Source organism: Xenia sp. Carnegie-2017, unplaced genomic scaffold (assembly GCF_021976095.1).
Source record: "Xenia sp. Carnegie-2017 unplaced genomic scaffold, XeniaSp_v1 HiC_scaffold_6, whole genome shotgun sequence".
Classification (NCBI taxonomy): Eukaryota; Metazoa; Cnidaria; class Anthozoa; order Malacalcyonacea; family Xeniidae; genus Xenia; species Xenia sp. Carnegie-2017.
In genome coordinates this window covers 9,490,559-9,510,063 of record NW_025813526.1, presented here as the reverse complement: position 1 = coordinate 9,510,063, position 19,505 = coordinate 9,490,559, and the positions used below count along the sequence as shown (strand labels likewise).

The following is a 19,505-nucleotide window of genomic DNA, read 5'->3' as shown; positions in this document are numbered from 1 at the left end:
TAAAAGTAAAGCAGACCCTTTGGTAGAGTATCAAAACGTTTTAGAAATGATGACTGAGGAAGATCGTTGGTTCAATTTTGCAGCTCGAGCAGTCGAAACAATTAATCGCGAACATGTCTGGAATGGAATATGTGTAGCCTTTAAGTTTCTAAAGAACTGCGGACCTTCGTACTATCACAAGACATATTTTGACAAACTGTTTAGTGCTACTTAGGTAGAACTAATGTTAATGTACACGGAGACAAAACTTCCTCCTTTTTTTTAACATCCCCTTGACTATGCTGATTGTGGTTGTAAACAGAAATAGAAATCAACTATTTAATTGCTTTGACAAAAAGGAGTTATTTGCATAAGCGAATAATAATTTTATAGCTTCCGCGGGTTATTTTGTAGTTTAAATTGTAAATAGAGTTATGTTAATCAGGGGGAAACAAAGAGAGGGTGGGACACACTCTTAACATATAAAAAAGTACTGGGAAAGTTTGCTACTTTTACTCAAAGCAATCCGCGTGCTAAGGTCATGGAGTCCAAGGTTCATTGCGGACGCTACAAGTGCAAACAGGATGTTGCCTACAGTTATTTGCATTTTGTTAACATGTACGTAGTGTGACTCACGTGCGCAGGTATTAGCCTTATAGGTAATGCACAAACAAATCACATATCATTCAGCAAGTTACCTTCGCCAGGTGAAATTTATCGAAAAATCCAGGTACTATATTATATGTTTTGCATACAAATTAATTACTCTACGCTTATCTTGTTAAATATGTGGAGCAATGTAACACAAGTTTTAGGTTTTGGTCATTCATTTGTTCGCCGTCTACAGGAGGATTTAGATAAGCATTTTGACCCTCGGGCAAAACAAAATTTTAACTTGGCTTCGTCGGGCTGCGTCTCTCTACATGGTATTGGAGGTCGTACAGTTGATAAAGTTTTTCAATATCACTTACCATTCATTAAAAACCAATTTCCAGACATAGTTATTTTGGAATTAGGGACAAATGACTTGTCAGAGTTGTCTCCCGAGACGGCAGGCTCTCGTTTGGAGGAGTTAGTTTTGTTTTTAAAGAATGACCTTCATGTGAGGACAGTAGTTTTGTGTCAGGTGATTAACAGGAGCATCAGTCACTCGCAAACTCCTGATTTTGCATTTAACAAGAAAGCGGCAGTTTTACGTCAGTATTTGTCTGTTTTTCTGGATAAAATACCTGGCATTTTTCTTTGGGAGCATCGTGCCTTCAATAAAGTTGGCCACACTTTATTGTCCTGTGATTGTGTTCATTGTAACCCGCAAGGACAGTTTGTTTTGTCGAGCACATGTATCGACACCAAGGTCTCGGGGTCAACGAACTCGTCCTGGTCCTACACACACGTCAGCAGAAAATGAGTCGTCCGCTGTGCCCGAATCATCGATGTCATCGTCAACTGCGACCAACATCAACTATGCGAACATATCGGAAATCGCCACAGCGGTGGCTCAAGCTATGAAAGAAAGTTTGCAGACCTCTGTGACAGTAAGCGACAAAAGAAAAGTACCTATTAATAGTTCTGAGGTTGATGCCCAAGTGCAGGGGCCAGTGGCATCTGCCCTAGAACATTTTGCAGGTGAGCAGCGACTTAGTCTGGCGGTTGAAAGTCCACATTCTTCATGCAAAGATTTTAATTCAATTTCCATCCCCATTGATGCTCAAGTAAGCTCAAAAATTAAAGCTAAGATCTGGGCAAACGAGTTTGTTGACTTCAGCTCTCTTCTAAGCTCAAGGGGATGTGATAGTCGATATCATCTCTCAGTAACTCAAACTGACGACTTCATTCCCACCCTTTCTTTGGAACCTACTACAAAGACTAAGCCCGTAATAAACATTGAGATGTGGACTTCAGCCTTTCAGATTTTTGTTGGGATATACACCAGTAAGTTTCCCCAGGATGCTCCTGCATTGATGAAATATTCTGAGGTTGTTCGTGGTTTAGCCGCGCGTGGTGCAAACTGGCAATTTTATGACACACAGTTTTGTTATATGCGCTAATCTCATTTGCACGATATGCCTTGGGGGACAACTCATTTTGAGTTGTGGATCAGAGCGCAAAGTTTTAGTCGTAATAGCGTCAATCAGTCACGTCCCGGATAGTCTTAGTCTTCTCCATCGGGCATCTTCGTTCCATTGGGATTTTGTCAAATCTTTCACAGAGGATTGAAATGTTCAGGTTGCTCTTACAAACATACTTGTTTTAAATGTGGTTCGCAGCATCCAGCCAAAGGGTGTAATTTTCGTCCCTCAGGCAAGTTTCACACGGCTGGAAGATCAGCAACAACTACACAAGCTTCCAACCCCCGTAAAAATTAACTGTTTACTACCTTTGTTACAAGGATGCAATGCCCAAAGCGTTTTAGAGTTATTTGAAGGCTTTACGCAGGGTTTTCCTCTTCAATTTGAGGGTGTTTATAACCCAATTCAGGCGCACAATTTAGTTTCGGCGAATCAAAATCCGGATGTAGTCAGCGCTAAACTTGAAAAAGAGATTGCAGCAGGTAAAATTGCGTGGCCCTTTCCTCAAATTCCATTTCCAAACTTGCATGTATCACCTTTAGGTGTAGTGCCAAAGAAGGTTCCGGGCGAATTTCGATTGATTCACCATTTGTCTTTTCGGCATGGGGCGTCTATTACGATGGTATTCCTTCTGCATATACAACAGTTTCTTATTCGCGAGTGGATAATGCCACTGCAATTATTAAGCTCTTGGGGAAAGGCTGTTTTTTGGCAAAAACTGATATTAAGAATGCATTTCGCATCATTCCCATACGTCCACAGGATTACCCCCTTTTGGGAATGTTTTGGCAGGGTAACTACTATTTTGATCGGGCAATGCCTATGGGCTGCGCATCGTCCTGCCGCACTTTTGAAATGTTTAGCACTGCACTAGAATGGATCGCTAAAACCTATTTGAGCATTGAACATATTATTCATTTTCTTGATGATAATCTCCTTGCTGCCCCTTCATTCGACCAATAGTGCGTTGCATTACAAAAGTTTACATCCCTTTGTGCTCATGTCGGTGAACAAATAGCTCCAGAAAAAACGTTTGGTCCTGTAAATATCCTCACTTTTGCTGGCATTGAGCTCGATACGCATGCTATGGAAGTCCATCTTCCAGAGGACAAAATCCTCAAAAACAGGCACGCTTCTCGGAGAATTACTCAAAAGGAAAAAGGCCACGTTAAAAGAAATCCAGTCGTTGATTGGCTTGTTGAACTTTGCATGCATGGTCGTACGTCGTACCAGGCATAGCTTTTCTTCGTCGTACCAAGCAGAACTTATAAATAGATATACCTCTCGGGACCCGACAGTGATGATATTTGTTCGTCGCCTGGGGCTATCTTGCTTAAAACTTAACATTTTGCTCCGTGCCAAACATATACCAGGCGTGTACAAGCATCTAGCTGATGCTTTGTCGCGTTTTCAGGTTTCAAAATTCAAAGAGCTAGCCCCCGCAAACGTTCACACTTCGCCGTCGGTTGTTCCCGAACATCTACTACCGCACAATTGGAAGCTGTAACTTCTATTTCACTACAATCTAGTTTGCTGCCATCGTCAGTCCCAACTTATCGTCGTGCTTGGAAATTATTCCAACAATTTTTGCTAGAGGCTCTTTAAAGAGCTTTAGTTTCACTTCCCATTTCAACGACAGATCTCAGTTTATTTATTGCTTTCTCCGTAAGTATGCGCCTTCTACGTTGCTTACATATGTGTCTGCGCTTGGGTACTGTCATCGATTGGCGGATTACCCTGATCCTAGTAAAGCTTTTTGGATTGTTCAGATTTTAAAAGGCTATAAAAAGATAAGAACTCGAATTGATTCTCGGTTGCAATTACTTTGCCCTCACTTAGCAGTATTCTGCGGAATATAGCAACATTAACTTCCACTGTGTATGACAAGAGGCTTTTTCAAGCGATGTGCACCACTGCATTTTTTGCCTTTTTACGTATAGGTGAGATTACAACTTGTCATAGGTCACCTTCAGTTATCAATATTAACCAGGTAGTTAAGGTGGTCGATGCAACAAATAAAACAATCGAAATTAAGATAACATTAAAGGACTTCAAACATTCGTATAACGAACGACCTGCCCTTCTGACGTTATTGCGTCGTTCAGATATCTGTCCGGTTCAAAGCTTGCTGGATTACTTTTCTGTTCGAGATTCTTCGAATGGACTGTTGTTTCAACTAAGTTCAGGTAACCCTGTCCCACAAACTTTATTAACCAATTTCTTAGCTTCAGTGTTTATATCGTATGATCTGGATTAATCCAAATACAAAAGGGCATAGTTTTCGGATCGGAGCAGCTACGTTTGCAGCAGACCGGGGTTTTTCTGATGCCCAGATTCGTGCGATTGGTCGTTAGCGGTCGCACGCATTTCACAAATACACTAGAGCTCCAAGTTTAAATGTTTCTTCGTTGCAATGGCTGGGGACTTACGGTGGCTGCATTTTTGTTTGGCAAGACAAATGCCCATAGTAAATTTTCCGTTGTAAGTGAGGTTAGCCAAAATGATCTTACTTGCTGTCGTTTAGCTGATGCAGGGGTTAGGCTAGCGGCTGCATGATTTCTTTTTGCATTATGTTCATTCTGTGTTCGGATGCAAGGGCTACGTTCACTATTAACAGCATAGCATGTGGGATTGATATCTCTTTATCTCACTCATAGATGAACATTAGGTCGCATCTTCTTAAAGGGGAACTCCACCCAAAAATAATGTTGGTCTTAAAAGTTCCATTTTTATGCAAAAGTTACTATATTTTGAAATTTTTACATCAGCTATTTTATTTTTGACAAAATTGCGTCTTCAAGTGCGCTATTTGAGCTGTTTTGAGGCTTAGCAGCGTGGTCACAGAAAGCGTCAGCGGAAATTATTTTGACGTCATATCGTCAAACCGATTTGGAGTTGCGTTTACAACAAGGTAAAATAATAACGCACAGCCTAGCACAAAAACAAAACAATCGCTTATAATGGCTTTTTTGGAATAACCTCGGCCTAATTCACCAATCGATAGTGAAATGGAAGACAATCCAACAAACAATATTCGGCCATATCAGTTTGAGCCCGAATGGCCGGCTGATGAACACGAAGAAGCTCACCAGTTTGAGGATAACGAAGAACAGGAATTTTTGTATGTTGACGATGAATCTCGGCGCGACAATCTTGAATGGTGAGTAGTAAAATGTTATATTATTGTAGACCATTGTTTCTATCTCAAAAGTACGTTTTCAGTTTTTGAAGTTGACCACGTCCACACACACATAATACTTTAGATTTTAAAGTTTTTATTGTAACATACAATTTTTATTGAAGTTTTGACATTTACTTTTCAAGATCCTTTCTTTTAACATATTCAGGTGTCAATGTGGTAACTGCCAAATAATGGATAATAACGAGGAATGTTTATGCTGCAAAGAGATTTCCAATATTTGTGACAAAAATTTAGAGGCAGTAGAAACGAATGAGACCACCAAAGTCCCGTTGTGCATTACACAACATCCTGGTTTTGAGCCTGTTTGTCTTAACAGGTGGGTTTTACAAACAGCTTGGTACCAGTACAAGCAGCAATATGAGGTAGCACATGATGGGCCCGAAGACAAACTGTACCGCCATATTGCATATAGACAGTTGGCAAGATGGTGCTGGGGTGTCTTGGGTAGAGAGTGAGAATCATTTTTCCATCATGTGCAGTTACTCGCATTAGAGAAACATTTCTTCCACCTGGCCTTGCAGAGGAATTTCAATTTGAAGGCTTTCACTATGTTGATGAATGAAGTATTTTATTATGATATAGGTATACCCATTACAATTACTTTGTATGTCAATATTAAAGTGTCATAGCCAGCTCATTTATAGGTCATGCTATGCATATTTATTATTATTAATTTATTACAAAAAAAAACAGATTTACAAAGAAATGATTATAAATGTGGCTTGGCTATTACACTGGTTACAATGTAACTATAATTAATTACATGAATAGTTTGTGTAATGCAGTGGTGAAACTAGCTATAGCAAAAGGTTTTGCTATGTTAATATTTAAGAATGAACATTTTTTACGTAGTACAAAAGTTGTCTTCACTGATTCAACATCATATTATATGGGTATGGCAAAACCTATTGCCATAGCTAACATCACCACTGACATTTTATGCAAATCTACACTGATGTTCCTTTACAAGTACTTCTTTCCTGGGTGGACATGATTTAAAAATGTTCTTTGGAAGATTCTCGCCATGATGTACAAGTTCAATCCCCTCAGTTTTGCATGCATTCACAACCTCCGCAAGTAGTTTATCAATGTACTGGTACTCTTTCTTTTCTTTCATTGCTTTTACAACCCATTGCTTCTGTGTTTAAGCAAAAATCATTTTGAAACGGTCTTGCCCTTTGTTTGTCCCTGACTTAAGGACTGCTTTATCACGTTTAATATTGTTGTTGTGATCTAATGCTGCTAACTGAGTGCGGGCTACCATCCCAGGAAATGTAAAATGCTCTCGCTTTGGGCAATATTTAAGTAAAAGGGAATGGTAAACCTCCAACTCTCCTGTGTGACAAAACTCAGATAGCTTCTGCAGGTCTTTTAGAAGCCTCTTGTCACATATCACCCTCTCTGCAGCGATATATGCTTGTGAAGTAGGAGATAACCACTTCTTCTGCTTTGTTTCTTTTTCTGTTAATTGTTGGTGGCAACATTGATGAAAATATGTGTCCCCCTTCCAGAAATGCTTGTTGGAAATGTGGTTAAGGACAGACTTCCATTTTTCCACCAATTCTTCTGCATTCTTGTTACAACTTGCAGAGCACCACCAAAAATGATTAGAAATGGACTTAATCCAATGGGTCAAGTCATCATTTCCTTTAATGTTAGCCTTCTTTGTTAGTTTTTTTGTGACAGATTTAGACAAATGCCACACATCATATTGGTGATCAATATGAGGTGTTCGTTTTTAATAGCACTGGCAATTTTTACAATGGTTTTATGTAGGATTATTTTCTAACCGTAATGAGTTACACAACCATGTTTATTATTATTCAATGTTTATTAAGGGCAATAGATTGGTTTCACATCAGTGGAAACTGTTGTTAAGGTTGAATTCGGAGGACAAGCAAACGGCATTGCGCACAGTTTCCACACAAAGAAACCTTCGTATTTTTTAAAAAATAATATTAATCGACATTCAAGTTCTATATGTAGTGCGGAAACTGTGCCATAATGGCCTTTATGGATGTGAAAACGTTTTATTAAAACAGAATACAAATAACCAGCTCAATACTTGCATGTAAGCTATAAAAGTTGCTTGTGTATATACCTACGAATAAAAAATTCTGACGTTTCGAAAAGAAACATTTTGTGATTAGGAGAAGCATTTTGACGCAAGTTTATTATGACTGTGCAATGACTTTACATAATGCTTTGAGGAGCAATTGACGATATGACGTCAATACAAGCCGCTGACATATTTCTGCTCCCACGCACCGGATGCTCTAGCTGCTGCATTTCAACTCATTTTTTGTGAAAATATTGAATCAAACAAACAAAAAAATTGCCGCATATTTATTTTCATGGGACAGACAAAGTTTTAAGAGCAACATTATTTTTGGGTGGAGTTCCCCTTTAAACATTTGTTTTTTATTTTTTTAAAAAAAAATAAAAAATATTAGTGTTCTTATATATTTTATTGTGCAGGCGATTCTGAGGCTGATGGGTTTGGGCGGCTTCCTTAGCTCAGGAGGTTTATGGCGTTTTTATCCCCCTACCCTTTCTGTGCTATACAGAAAAACTTTATTCGTAAAGATTTTTATTTGAATTGTGTAAAATAACTAATTTATTTTATGTTATACTTGTTATTTCTATTTTAATAACTCGGCATGTGCTTTCACGCATTGCCAATTTTTACCCAAAAGAGAGTACACTTTAATGTCACGCGCACAGAAAACAGAGCTCATCAGCCCAAGAACCTCCTTGATTTTCGATTTGTTATGATTAAGCGGAAGCGATAAATACATTTTTGTGCGCAATGTACAAAATCATACATTTATGAAAAAGTTAAAGTACCTAGTATTAATGATTTTTTTTTCATTTTTCGCAGAGTCAGCATTTTAATACGCCTAGTGCAATGTAAATTAAAGTAAATACAGCTACTGTATTTGTCAGCGCTTTGTGGGAACATAGTTTGTTCTCGGGTCACTACTTTTTATCGGTCAAGAATGATCAATTGTACCAATTCCAATGATTTCTTTCATTAGTGAAATCCGTGTCGAGAGAAATTATTACATCAAATGGCAAAATGATTTGGGTTATGAAGAAACAGAATGTCGTAGAAATCCTAGATCAAATCAAGAATGCACAGGTATTGGATAGACATTTCTTGGAAAAATAAGAGGAAGCTCGCAATCTGTAAGTTGAATTGATCTTTATGGCATTTACCACCCATCCAAAAATATTGTAAAAGGTCTTAGAAACAAGATTGTTCATATTTTTTCATTTTTCAATTCAAACATCATATGTAAATATCAATTTTAAAATTCATTATACGAATGAGCTTTAAGGGTAAAAGTATAATTTAAGTATATACAGTTAATGCAGAAATAACCAAGCCCAAATGAATTGATAATTAAAAAGCTGATGATAAATTGAGTGTTAAGTTACCTTTATTGATTTAAGTACTTGGACTACTACAATAGTTCATCTTAGAGTAAAATCATCTTTAATGATAATAATCATTTGTAAGATGAGAAATATCACTTGCGACAATACGACTCAAGTAACATGCTACTGAAACTAACACAATATTAGACTATGGCACATATCGTTTCAGCTGATGAAGAGGATCTAGTTCAGGTAATTCAAAATATGCTTATTGCAGTAGTAAAACTTTGTCCATGTTAATGGATTGTTATGTATTGCCATTTTTACATGACTTTTCTCAAGCCCCTTTCACTTACATGCTTATTTTTAATTTTACAAACTAATACTTTTTACATCAATTATATATGGAATCTAAAAAAAAGATAATACAGAAATTGGATAAATTCGATACGTTTTAAGCTTTAGCTAATGATTTTTGAATACGTTGATGACTGACGAGGCATTAAATGCTAAAATTGAGTGACTCCAGTGAGGCTAGCAAAATGTCAAGTCCATGGTGTATTCTAATAAAAAAAAAAATTAAGGGTGTAATTTAAGGACAAACGAACATGTAATTCTAAGGTTTGTGATGCTTTTATAAAAGCTGACTGTAGGCATTAGGAATTTTTACCTTTGTTTTTTACAAAAAGTGTTTTTATATTGCTTCTTGGTAACAAATTGTTATTTCAATGATGTTTGTGACGAACGAAAATTTTTTCATGAAATGAAGTTTGATATCTACCAAACAATTTGAAACTGACTACATGATTCTGTAAAATGTTCCCAACAACATGAGAACATTTTATTAATAAATGTACATTCCACTCACTGAAAAAGCATAGAATATAGTTGTAAAAAGCATATTTTTCCAAGGACGGGTAAAACCACATCTTTGACCGTTGTTACACAAAAAATACTGATTATCTGAAATAAATATTATTTTAATTATTAGTCATTTATGTTTTAATTGCATTGTAGAATAACACCACTTATGATTCAAGGATATGGCAATCTAAAAATGATGAACAAACGGTGTTTCATTCATAATTCTGGAGTGCTAACGTTACAGAATTGTGACTGCAAACGTATTAAGCAAAATACAAATTTACATTTTGGCACCTTCTTTTGTATTTATGGGAAAGAAAATTTTGAACATGCCAGCACAAACATTTCTCGATTCGTTTGCATCACTTTGGCGTTATGTACCACGCCCACATTTCATGCCTAGCTGCTATGAATTCGGATTCAACGTTGGTGATTCAAATTTCATACATGCACGAGTTGCGATTGTGTCAGTCAACAAATCAGGTGTATTTTTTCAGAAATTCTGATGTGCTAAATAAAGAATGGGCTTACGAGTATTGGTTAATCAATTCTTGGGTCTTTTTCATATGAAACTTTTGTCTTTTTCTTAATTTTTCTATTTTATTTTTCTTCACAATTTTTAGTACTTTACTTTATTTAGCTAATTATAACATGTTACAAAAATTTGTCGTTTTTAAAACAGAAAGAAAAAAAAATCAATTGCTCCTTCAAGAAAAATTCATTTTTTTGTTAGGATGCAATAATACAGTACCTCTAGCCATTTGTCTAGGCATAAAAATACCTGGAAAGAATAATATCAGCGTTCATGGAGTTGTTAAAAATGAAAAGTCTCTTAAATTTGCTTCTTTCTTTGACTTTCAGGTTTATGTCGTCACGTTTTGCTTAGATTTATAAAAAAAAGCTCAGTTGCTTTAACATTGTTACATAACATCATTGAGTTAGTGTTTAATCACCTCAATTTCCCGAAAAAAAACATTTCAACATACAAATATGACAAAACGAAAAACGTTGTGTTGAGATAGCCACAATAAATCAGTAAATAAATAAGGCAGAACCTTGCACTAGTTGCGTCATTCGTATTGCATGCACTTCTTGAAGTTTCATTTTGAGTCTCTTATGACATGAGAGGAGACCAATGGAGATGTTTTGCTCCAAACCTTTAAATAAAATCCTCCCAGCACCACCACTTTACATTGGTCATTTTGGCTTTCCCTCAATAATTTTAGGCTTACATTCCTTGTACGTTTGGATTATGAGATTTTGATGTGAAAAAATGCAATGAGCAATGGTGTATGTTGAAAAGAAAGAATAATAACAAAAATTACGATAGCATAGGCAAGTGTGCAAGAAAATCTGCTCAAAGGGTGACGCCAGAGTGGGAAGAGGGGGCTGTAGCATCCCCTCGGGGAGTCCTAGAAAAAAACAATAGTATATGTAATAACTAATGGAGCCTTGTTTTACTTGGAATACAGCTTTGTATAGGTTATAGAGGACGTTCATTTTGTTTATAAAGCTTTGATGGCGATAATTATTATTTGATTATTACTATTCAACGTTACTAGAAAATCCATGGCATTCTTTTTACTTTCTCTACAGCTTTGCTATAGCCAATCATATGTATATCACTGGATTGCATGCATGACTAGCACGGCTGTTGGTATAACGTTGATTGGTGGCAGGAACGTTGCGAACACATTGATTTTGAGGATGTTATAGATATTTACCTAAATATTTTTTTTAAATTTGCATGAAATTTTTCGGCTTTCCAGATATGCATTTAGCCGAATTTGGGAAATATTGACTTCAGAACTTTCAATTTAAAAAAAAAAAGAACAGTTTCAAAATATTTTATTCCACAAGAATTTTAGTCTACATAAACAAGGAATGTACAAACCTATTTGAGCAGCACCTAACCTAGCGTAATAAGTACTATTCAGGTTCCTGTCCTTAAAATAGTAATTACATTTACATTTCCCGAATTGTTTGGTGTAACCGCCCACAAAGACACTCTACGGTTCTTCAAAACAGCCCATTTCTTCACCAGTTTGTGCACGTCGATTGTTTTAGTTATATCCATCTCAGCCGCAAGAATCTTACAGTCATATAATCGTTCCCTTGAGATTTTTTTGCGTATATAATTTAACCTTACTCGTCGAAAGGCGAAAAAATGCAATGTTTTGTTTACTTTATGTCTACTTTCTATAAATTTCAAATTCAATGCCTTCAGCAAAGTGTATAATATATATTAACTGTCACGTTTCCAAACAGGTGTTGCAACTATTTTTTTTTTGGTAATTTATATTAATCATCGATTTTAGTTGTTATAATTTTACTGGTATCAAACATACAACCACTCTTACATATTACATGCCAGTAATTTAAGACTGGTCGCCAACGCAGCAGTTTCAAGTTGGAATTGTCTACCCGGACGGAATAAATTTTGCGTTAAATACATGACAAATATCCCTCGATGATGGGACCCACGGGTGAATAAGTCAGACATTCGTTTATCATTAGAGCATTCTGACATAAGATCGTCTACAATGACTAAAGAGTTTTGACATCCTTCCAAAATATCGGTCAAGTTGTCAGGGAACCCTTCAACAAAAATTACATTCGGTATCCTTTTAACCATTTCGTCAAATTCCATCTGAGGTTCGCCATAGCAGTAAATGATTTTACTTGGAACTAGGTGAAACATCGCATTCAAATTATAAAGCATCGACCTAACGAGATGACTCTTACCAGATTGGATTTGCCTGATAATGTAAAAGTTAGCCGGTGTTTTGAAACGCACGTCCATTGTCTTGCAATGAAAACAGAATTGTTTTACAACTATATAACATCTTGCATGATTCAATTTAATATACTCTATAAACAAGTTAAATACTTAATCAACAAGAAGCTGATAGGATGTTCCACTCTAAAACACTGAGCACATAAGCAATCGCAAACATTTTCTTTCATCAATTGATTAGTTAATCATGTCGTTCACAAGGCAAAACGTTGTGAAAAGATTGGTTTCCTCAACTCAAGGAAGCAATAGTCAACATTGTATAACAGACTTGATCAGACATTCGGCATATGCCAATATTATTCCATCAAGAATTATGAACAGTCAAGGCCTTCACATCATTTTATTGGCACAAATAATGTTAGAAACCTTGGATTGTGTCTCAGTACCAAAAGCAATGCTAAATACAACATACTTCGTTTATCATGCAAATGAAAAAGAAGTAATGGTCCACGACCCTCGACATAGAATTGCGAAAAATATCAAGCAGTTGGAGAATGATAAGGGTGTAAGTACTTATCATTATTATAAATTGAATACTTAAACTATAATGGACATGGATTAAGTACTTTTTAAATGTATCTTTGAAAATATTAATGTGATGTCAACAAGCAATAAATTAATAAGTACTATAAAACCTTTGATAAAAATAAAGGTTTTTTCCATCTTCAGACATTTCAATGTCATTTATAAATGTTTTATCAAATTTGTTCCCTAATTCAAAATCCATATCTTCCTCGTCCTCAGTTTCCAATAAACTAATGCCGTTTGCGTTTTCTTCATTCTCAAAATCGTGTCACCGTCATCGCCATCCTTAACAACATCTTTATACACCAAAACGTCTTCCATTTCTTCATCACTAGATGTCTCATCGTTAGCTTTGTCATCAACACAGCTATGATTTAATGTACACCTTAGTGCCGTGGGCTGTAACATTGTATAAAGCATTGAATCGGGAAGACGTATAATGGGCTTTACAGACGGACTAGCAGAGTTAGACGCTGTTGACCAATAATATCCGTATAGTAATGTGTCCTCACCAGAGTTGACAATTATTCTTTTGTCGTAGACGATCTGATACTGCGTTTCTTCTTTCCTGTTGACAAGCCAACGGGTCTGTTTTTCTCGTGTTATTTTACTGTTATTCATAACATCTATTTTATTTTTGTTATTTTCGTCATCTGAACGTACATAGCTAGATATCATTTCACACATAGAATCAAAATTAAGAATTTGACTATTCTTAAAATTCAAAGTAAAACCTTGTATCTTACAATGTTTTTTCCCATTATTTACAACGTACGCATAATTTTTTGGATCCCTCACATGCAAATCTTGTAAAGTAACTACGTACCCCTTGTTTTTGAGTGATTTCGTTTGTTAAATTACCCAGGTATTCCCCTAAGAGTGGCCTTGGACCCCCTGTTTATTTACACAAATACAACCATCTGTATCTACATATAAAAGGCTCTCTTGCAACAGATCCATCACATTATAAAATTCTAATCTAGCCCATGCAGTTGTAAAAATTCGTATAAAAATATTTGTTAGTTTATTTTTTACTTCAAACTCATGCTTTCTCCTAAAGACAATTTCGACTAAATCATCATTCAAGATGCAAAGATTGTGCATTTCAATGTCGGCCCCGTTCAAACGTCTGTATAAATGTAGCGGATCATTAATGAATTCTGTATTTAGTCAATTGTCTTTTTGACAAAGTTTACACCTCAAGCTGTTAAGACATAGCTTAGCCAATGCTTTAAACCTGGATTGTAGTCTATTTAATCATGCCTTAACAGTAATCCCTCGTTTTCATAATAGTCGGCCACGTATTTGTGTCTGTCCTCAGGAGTTTGTATACGACTCGAAAATCCTGAACTCTCCTTCTTTATACGGAGAATGTAATTCACATAATCCGAAAACAAATCCGAGCTTGTGTTTTTAAAGTGCCAAAATTCAAAAATTTCAATAAACTTATAACCTTTTACGACAGCATTCAACACTTCAACTGTGGTAAAAGTACCCCAAAAAGCACGTTCATTTTCCGAATGAGTACACACTGAAGAGTTTTGTACAACACACTGTTTACATAAAGGAAAAAAGAGTTCATCCTTTATTCGTGCAGGTAAAATTGGAAGATACAAATTTCAGGGTGCTAAAACTGTGCATTTTATTAGTCCGAAATAATTCGAAATTGTTTCAAAATTCTCGCGAATAATTGTTGGACGACATATAGGATAAACTTTTGTTTTGTTAACATAAGAATACAACGATTTAAAATCAACATATTAAGATGTTTCAACTTGTTGGGCATCCCTACAAAGCTTAAACCCATTGACTCTGCCACCAAAAAAACGCATCGCGTGCTTCAAGTTCGTTAAAATGTCATTTGTATCCAAAAAATGTTTCATTTCATCCGTTTCCTTCAGTTTGTAATAGTCATGTTCTCAAATCGTCTTAACCTCTTAACCCAAATGTAAAAGTCTATTTTGTCGTCTAATTGTTTCATCAAATACGTCAGCCATCTGTTTCTCATTAAAAAAGGGATGATCGTTTCTTAAATCGTAACAAGATGGGCATGCATGATAAAGACAGCCATAAAAAGAAAATATAGTGTTTGTTCCTCCACAAAAGCCGTCGACATAGTACACTTTATCTAATTCCGGATCTTCGACTTTCTTTTCTCCGCCATTGAGAGCGTTTTGTATTTTGCAGTTAGTTTGCGCAGATACAAATTCAAGCCACACGATTGCGCTTTGAGAGAAGGGTTTATTTGAATTTCGATACATATTTTTCGGTACGATTCCGATTGTGTTTGGTTGAAGATATTTTCACCGATAAATTGCAATTACGGCTGCTGCAATGGTACAATAACAGAATGGATCAACTTTAGTCTCCGCGAGAAATAAATCCCTAAATTACAAACAACATAAACGCAGTGTGGTAACGTCTTGAGAGCAGTATTTAGCCATTTCATTTTGGACATCAAAGACAAAGTTATTTTCCTTTCGTTCTTCATGCCACGCAATCAATTTAGTGCGATCTTTTCCGAACTTTGAATCAGGACTGTAATATTTAATATCAGGTATCGGGTCAACATAATTTTGATTTTCTATTGTATTAAACAAAAACGGAAAGTCACCTTTGGAAAAGTTTGTTTCATCGAGTCCAAATGTTTTGGGAAACTTAGCTAAAGGCATTTGTAAAAAGTTCAGCGAGTCAATTAAACGGATTTGATAATCTTTCACTGTCAGTTGCATAATTTTCTGTCCCGAATTAGTAACATGTGTATCAGCAGTCGGTCTGTATTCAAATAACCATCTCTGAATGAAAACACCGTCAAATGCCTTAGCATTATGGGCAATTGCTGTAAAACCTTTATGTTCTCTTGAAAATGAGAAGGAACAAAACTTGTTCAATGCGTAGTAACCCTTGAAAAAAAATTCTGTACCGTCTAAATATTGTGCAACAGCAGAATTAACCACATGTTCTCCGGTTGAAAAATCTGTCTCAAAATCGTAAAATATTAGACTATCATTCTTTGGTTTTGGTTTTTCCGTTTGCATGAAACATAAATGATCATCAAGTACAAAGTTATTGCATATATGACATCAAGTTTCCTCACAGAGATGTTCGTTTTGTTTGTCTTTATCAGCTATAGATGAACACATTTGACATCGAAACGACTTGTCACACATTGATAGCAAGTCAACCCCTTAGGACCGACGCAATTTTTTGTGACGATTAAAATATGCAGTAGAGTGACAAATCTTCCTACAAACCGAACACATATGTTTTTCATATGAAATCTCAACGCAGTCTTCTTGTGTGCACGTTTTACAGACATCATAACAAGGGTGATTTAAACCATTTTTGAAGAACTGAAAGCATTTGTCACAGTAGAAACGTTCACCGTGGAAAGCTGGAAGTTTCGCAGGGTTATTAACATTGTAATGATCACCTTGTTTGTGTAAAATAAGCTTTTTGTTTTGGCGAGGGCCCTCATAAATGACTGTATTTCGAGCATTAAAATCAATAACCTGTATTTGATAATCTAATAGAACCCCTTGAAACTTCGACAACTACCGGAGTCCACAAGGTCCATAGGAAGTATTGGCCTTCTTGTATAATTTCAAAGCTTCTCGTTTCTGAATAAATTTACCCTGCTTAAATTGTTTGAGTTTTGGATTCTTGTCCGCTATGGCCTTAGCAACAACAAGTGTGCTTGCACAGCAGAAATTATCTTTATTTCGTATAGTAATAATTAACTTTTTAACTAGGCTATCTTCTTTATAATCTAAGACTTTTAATGAAGTAGAATGTTTTTTACCTTACTCTGTCGGCTGTCTTACAGCAACAACATCAACAGTAAACGACTGATCCAAAGGGATGTTTTCGTTAATCTGCAAAAAATTCGTTACTTCGGACATCACCCGGTTTGAACTCATTTGAATTGCAGGCAACAGTTGCGTGCTTATGAAGACTTGAGTTCACTCGAGCGGAACATGATTCGCATTCTGTCTTTTAGAGGTGTGACTAAATCACACACCTTCTTTACCTGCGTGCAAAAAAAAACATTTTCTTGTTTTAAGCTATGTGAGGGAAAAGCATGAAAATAGACAAATATTTTCTTATACGTGATCAATTGTATTGGCAAAAAGTTCGTTTAATTCCTTAACAATATCTTCAATCTTGTACACTTTATCACCTCTAGGTCTTTCCATCGTAGCCCTGAAAACACACGCTGATGCCCCAAACTTTTTCACATGTTATTCGGATATCATCTCCATATTGAAGTGTATTGTGTCTTGGAGACATCAGCCAAATGGTGATCTATTATTTTCAGCAGCTTTAACTTTTGTTCTAGTAGCTTGGCAGTTTTTTCTTGCCAACGTAAGACTTTGCGTAAGTCCGATTTTAGCTTAGCCAATTCTTTTTGGATTTTTCTTATAAAACGTTTTGCCTTCGAATTTTTGCGCTCAGCACGTTTCTTCAAACGCAGGTCATATAAATCCATATCAAAACATATTAAGACACTAATATTGATCACTCTTGGTAAAGCTAATCTGTTGTAAGACAGATCCAACCTTGCCCTTTCCCTATAGTACTTTGCCCCTACATAGATCGTCATCGCGCATGTCATGATGTAATAAGCAAAAAATAGTTTTGAAATTTAAATTCATACATAGATTATATTGTAAACACATCAAGATTATATTGAATTTAAAAATTTAAAGTTTGTAAATTATGTCTTTGGATATCACTTTTCTTCATCGTTGGATGAATTTTCCACAATTATTTTGGAGCGCTTTGATTCTTCAGCTTTTGGTACGTAGGTGCCCAACTCTCTATCGGGTGCTGATGTTTTTTTAGTTTTTCGAATGCCTTTCATCGATACGTCAGCCCAATGAAAGAATGAACATTTGTTTTCACTTGCCATATGCTTACAGCGAAAGTAGGGTCGGCAAGGATTGTTGGCCGAGTTCGATACCCACAAACATGCAAACACTTGGCACTCGCAGAGTGGAAAATGGTTCGGCTTGAATTCCTTCAGCACATTCTTATCGTACACGTCTATAAGCTGCAAGTACTTTTCTTCGGGCGTGAATCAATTACATTTTTCTTTGGCGCACTTTAGGAAGATGCGGCCCTCGTTGGAAGTAAAATGTTTCAGACCGCCGTTTTTGCAAAAGCATCTGTGCTTCTCAATAGAAACCATTTTCTTCCTTGGCTCTTTTTTTTCTATCTCTGGCTGCAAAACTTTTGTCGAATTAATGCAAATGATCTGCAGTGCTTGAGTTTTTTTAATGTCACAATGACTTTATTTTGTCCGCATTTTTCAATTATTTGATTGAGGTTTCTTTTAATCATATTTCCGTCAAAATCCTTTCGCCATATTAACGATACGAAGATAGGAATTTATTAACTTTGCAAGGCGCAGGTTCTGGCTATGTTTAAAATTTTGTCCACACGTAGCAGGGTATTTTTCAAAAAACGAACGTTTTTTTCTCTGTTTTGGTCTTCCGTCCATACGTAACGGGCGTTTTCCATGACAAATACATGTGATTGTCTTTACTGTTTATTCTATCTAAGGTTTGTTTTTCTTGCCAGTTTAAAATGTTTAAACATAATTTTGCGTTTGTGTGTAGCGATTGCTGTTATCATTCCAATGAATGTTTTTTTTGCTGTGTTAAGTATCATGAATCCGATTATAAATGTGACAATGACTCAATTTTGTAGGCATTTTTCAATTATTTCATTAAGGCTTCTTTTAATCATATTTCCGTCAAAACTTTTTCCCATGTAAAATACCAAAATGGTAAACCTATAGTTTCATACATATGTTGACTCTAGCTGTGCTAGCCGATTATAATTACCTCAAGGATTAAGTTTTGTCTGCATTTTTTAATTTTTTGATTAAGGCTTCTTTTAACCATTTTTCCGTCAAAATATTTTCCATGAAAAATACCAAAATAGTAAACATACAGTTTCATAAATATGTTGACTCTAGCTGTGCTAGCCGATTATAATTACCTCGAGGATTAAGTTTTGTCTGCATTTTTAATTGTTTGATTAAGGCTTCTTTTAATCATATTTCCATCAAAATTCTTTCTCCATATTAACGATATGAAAATAGGAATTATTTAACTTTGCAATGCGCAGGTTCTCGCTATGTTTAAGGTTTTGTCCACACGTAGCCAGGTATTTTTCAAAAAACAAACGTTTTTTTCTCTGTTTTTGCCTCCCGTCCATACGTAACGGGCGTTTTCCATGACAAATACATGTGATTGTCTTTACTGTTTATTCTATCTAAGGATTGTTTTTTCTGCCAGTTCAAAATGTTTAAACATAATTTTGTGTTTGTGTGTAACGATTGCTGTTATCATTCCATTGAATTTTTTTTTTGCTGTGTTACGTATCATGAATCCGATTATAAATGTCCCAATGACTCAATTTTGTAGGCATTTTTCAATTATTTCATTCAGGCTTCTTTTAATCATATTTCCGTAAAAATTTTTTTCCATGAAAAATACCAAAATAGTAAACCTACAGTTACATAAATATGTCCATTCTAGCTGTGCTAGCCAATTATAATTACCTCAAGGATTAAGTTTTGTCTGCATTTTTAACTGTTTGATTAGGGCTTTTTTTAAACATTTTTCCGTCAAAATTTTTTCCCATGAAAAATACCAAAATAGTAAACCTACTGTTTCAT

At 35.7% G+C, this 19,505-nt stretch overlaps 1 long non-coding RNA gene and 1 pseudogene across 1 annotated transcript; one reads left to right on the top strand and one right to left on the bottom strand.

The window, feature by feature from the left end:
• The first annotated feature begins 5,025 nt into the window (after window positions 1-5,025).
• LOC124457578 lies at window positions 5,026-5,606 on the top strand. The gene is made up of 2 exons (XR_006952667.1): window positions 5,026-5,208; window positions 5,396-5,606. It is a non-coding gene; the product is annotated as an uncharacterized LOC124457578 (long non-coding RNA).
• A 752-nt stretch (window positions 5,607-6,358) lies between these two features.
• LOC124457084 lies at window positions 6,359-6,988 on the bottom strand (annotated as a pseudogene).
• Between the last annotated feature and the right edge of the window lie 12,517 nt (window positions 6,989-19,505).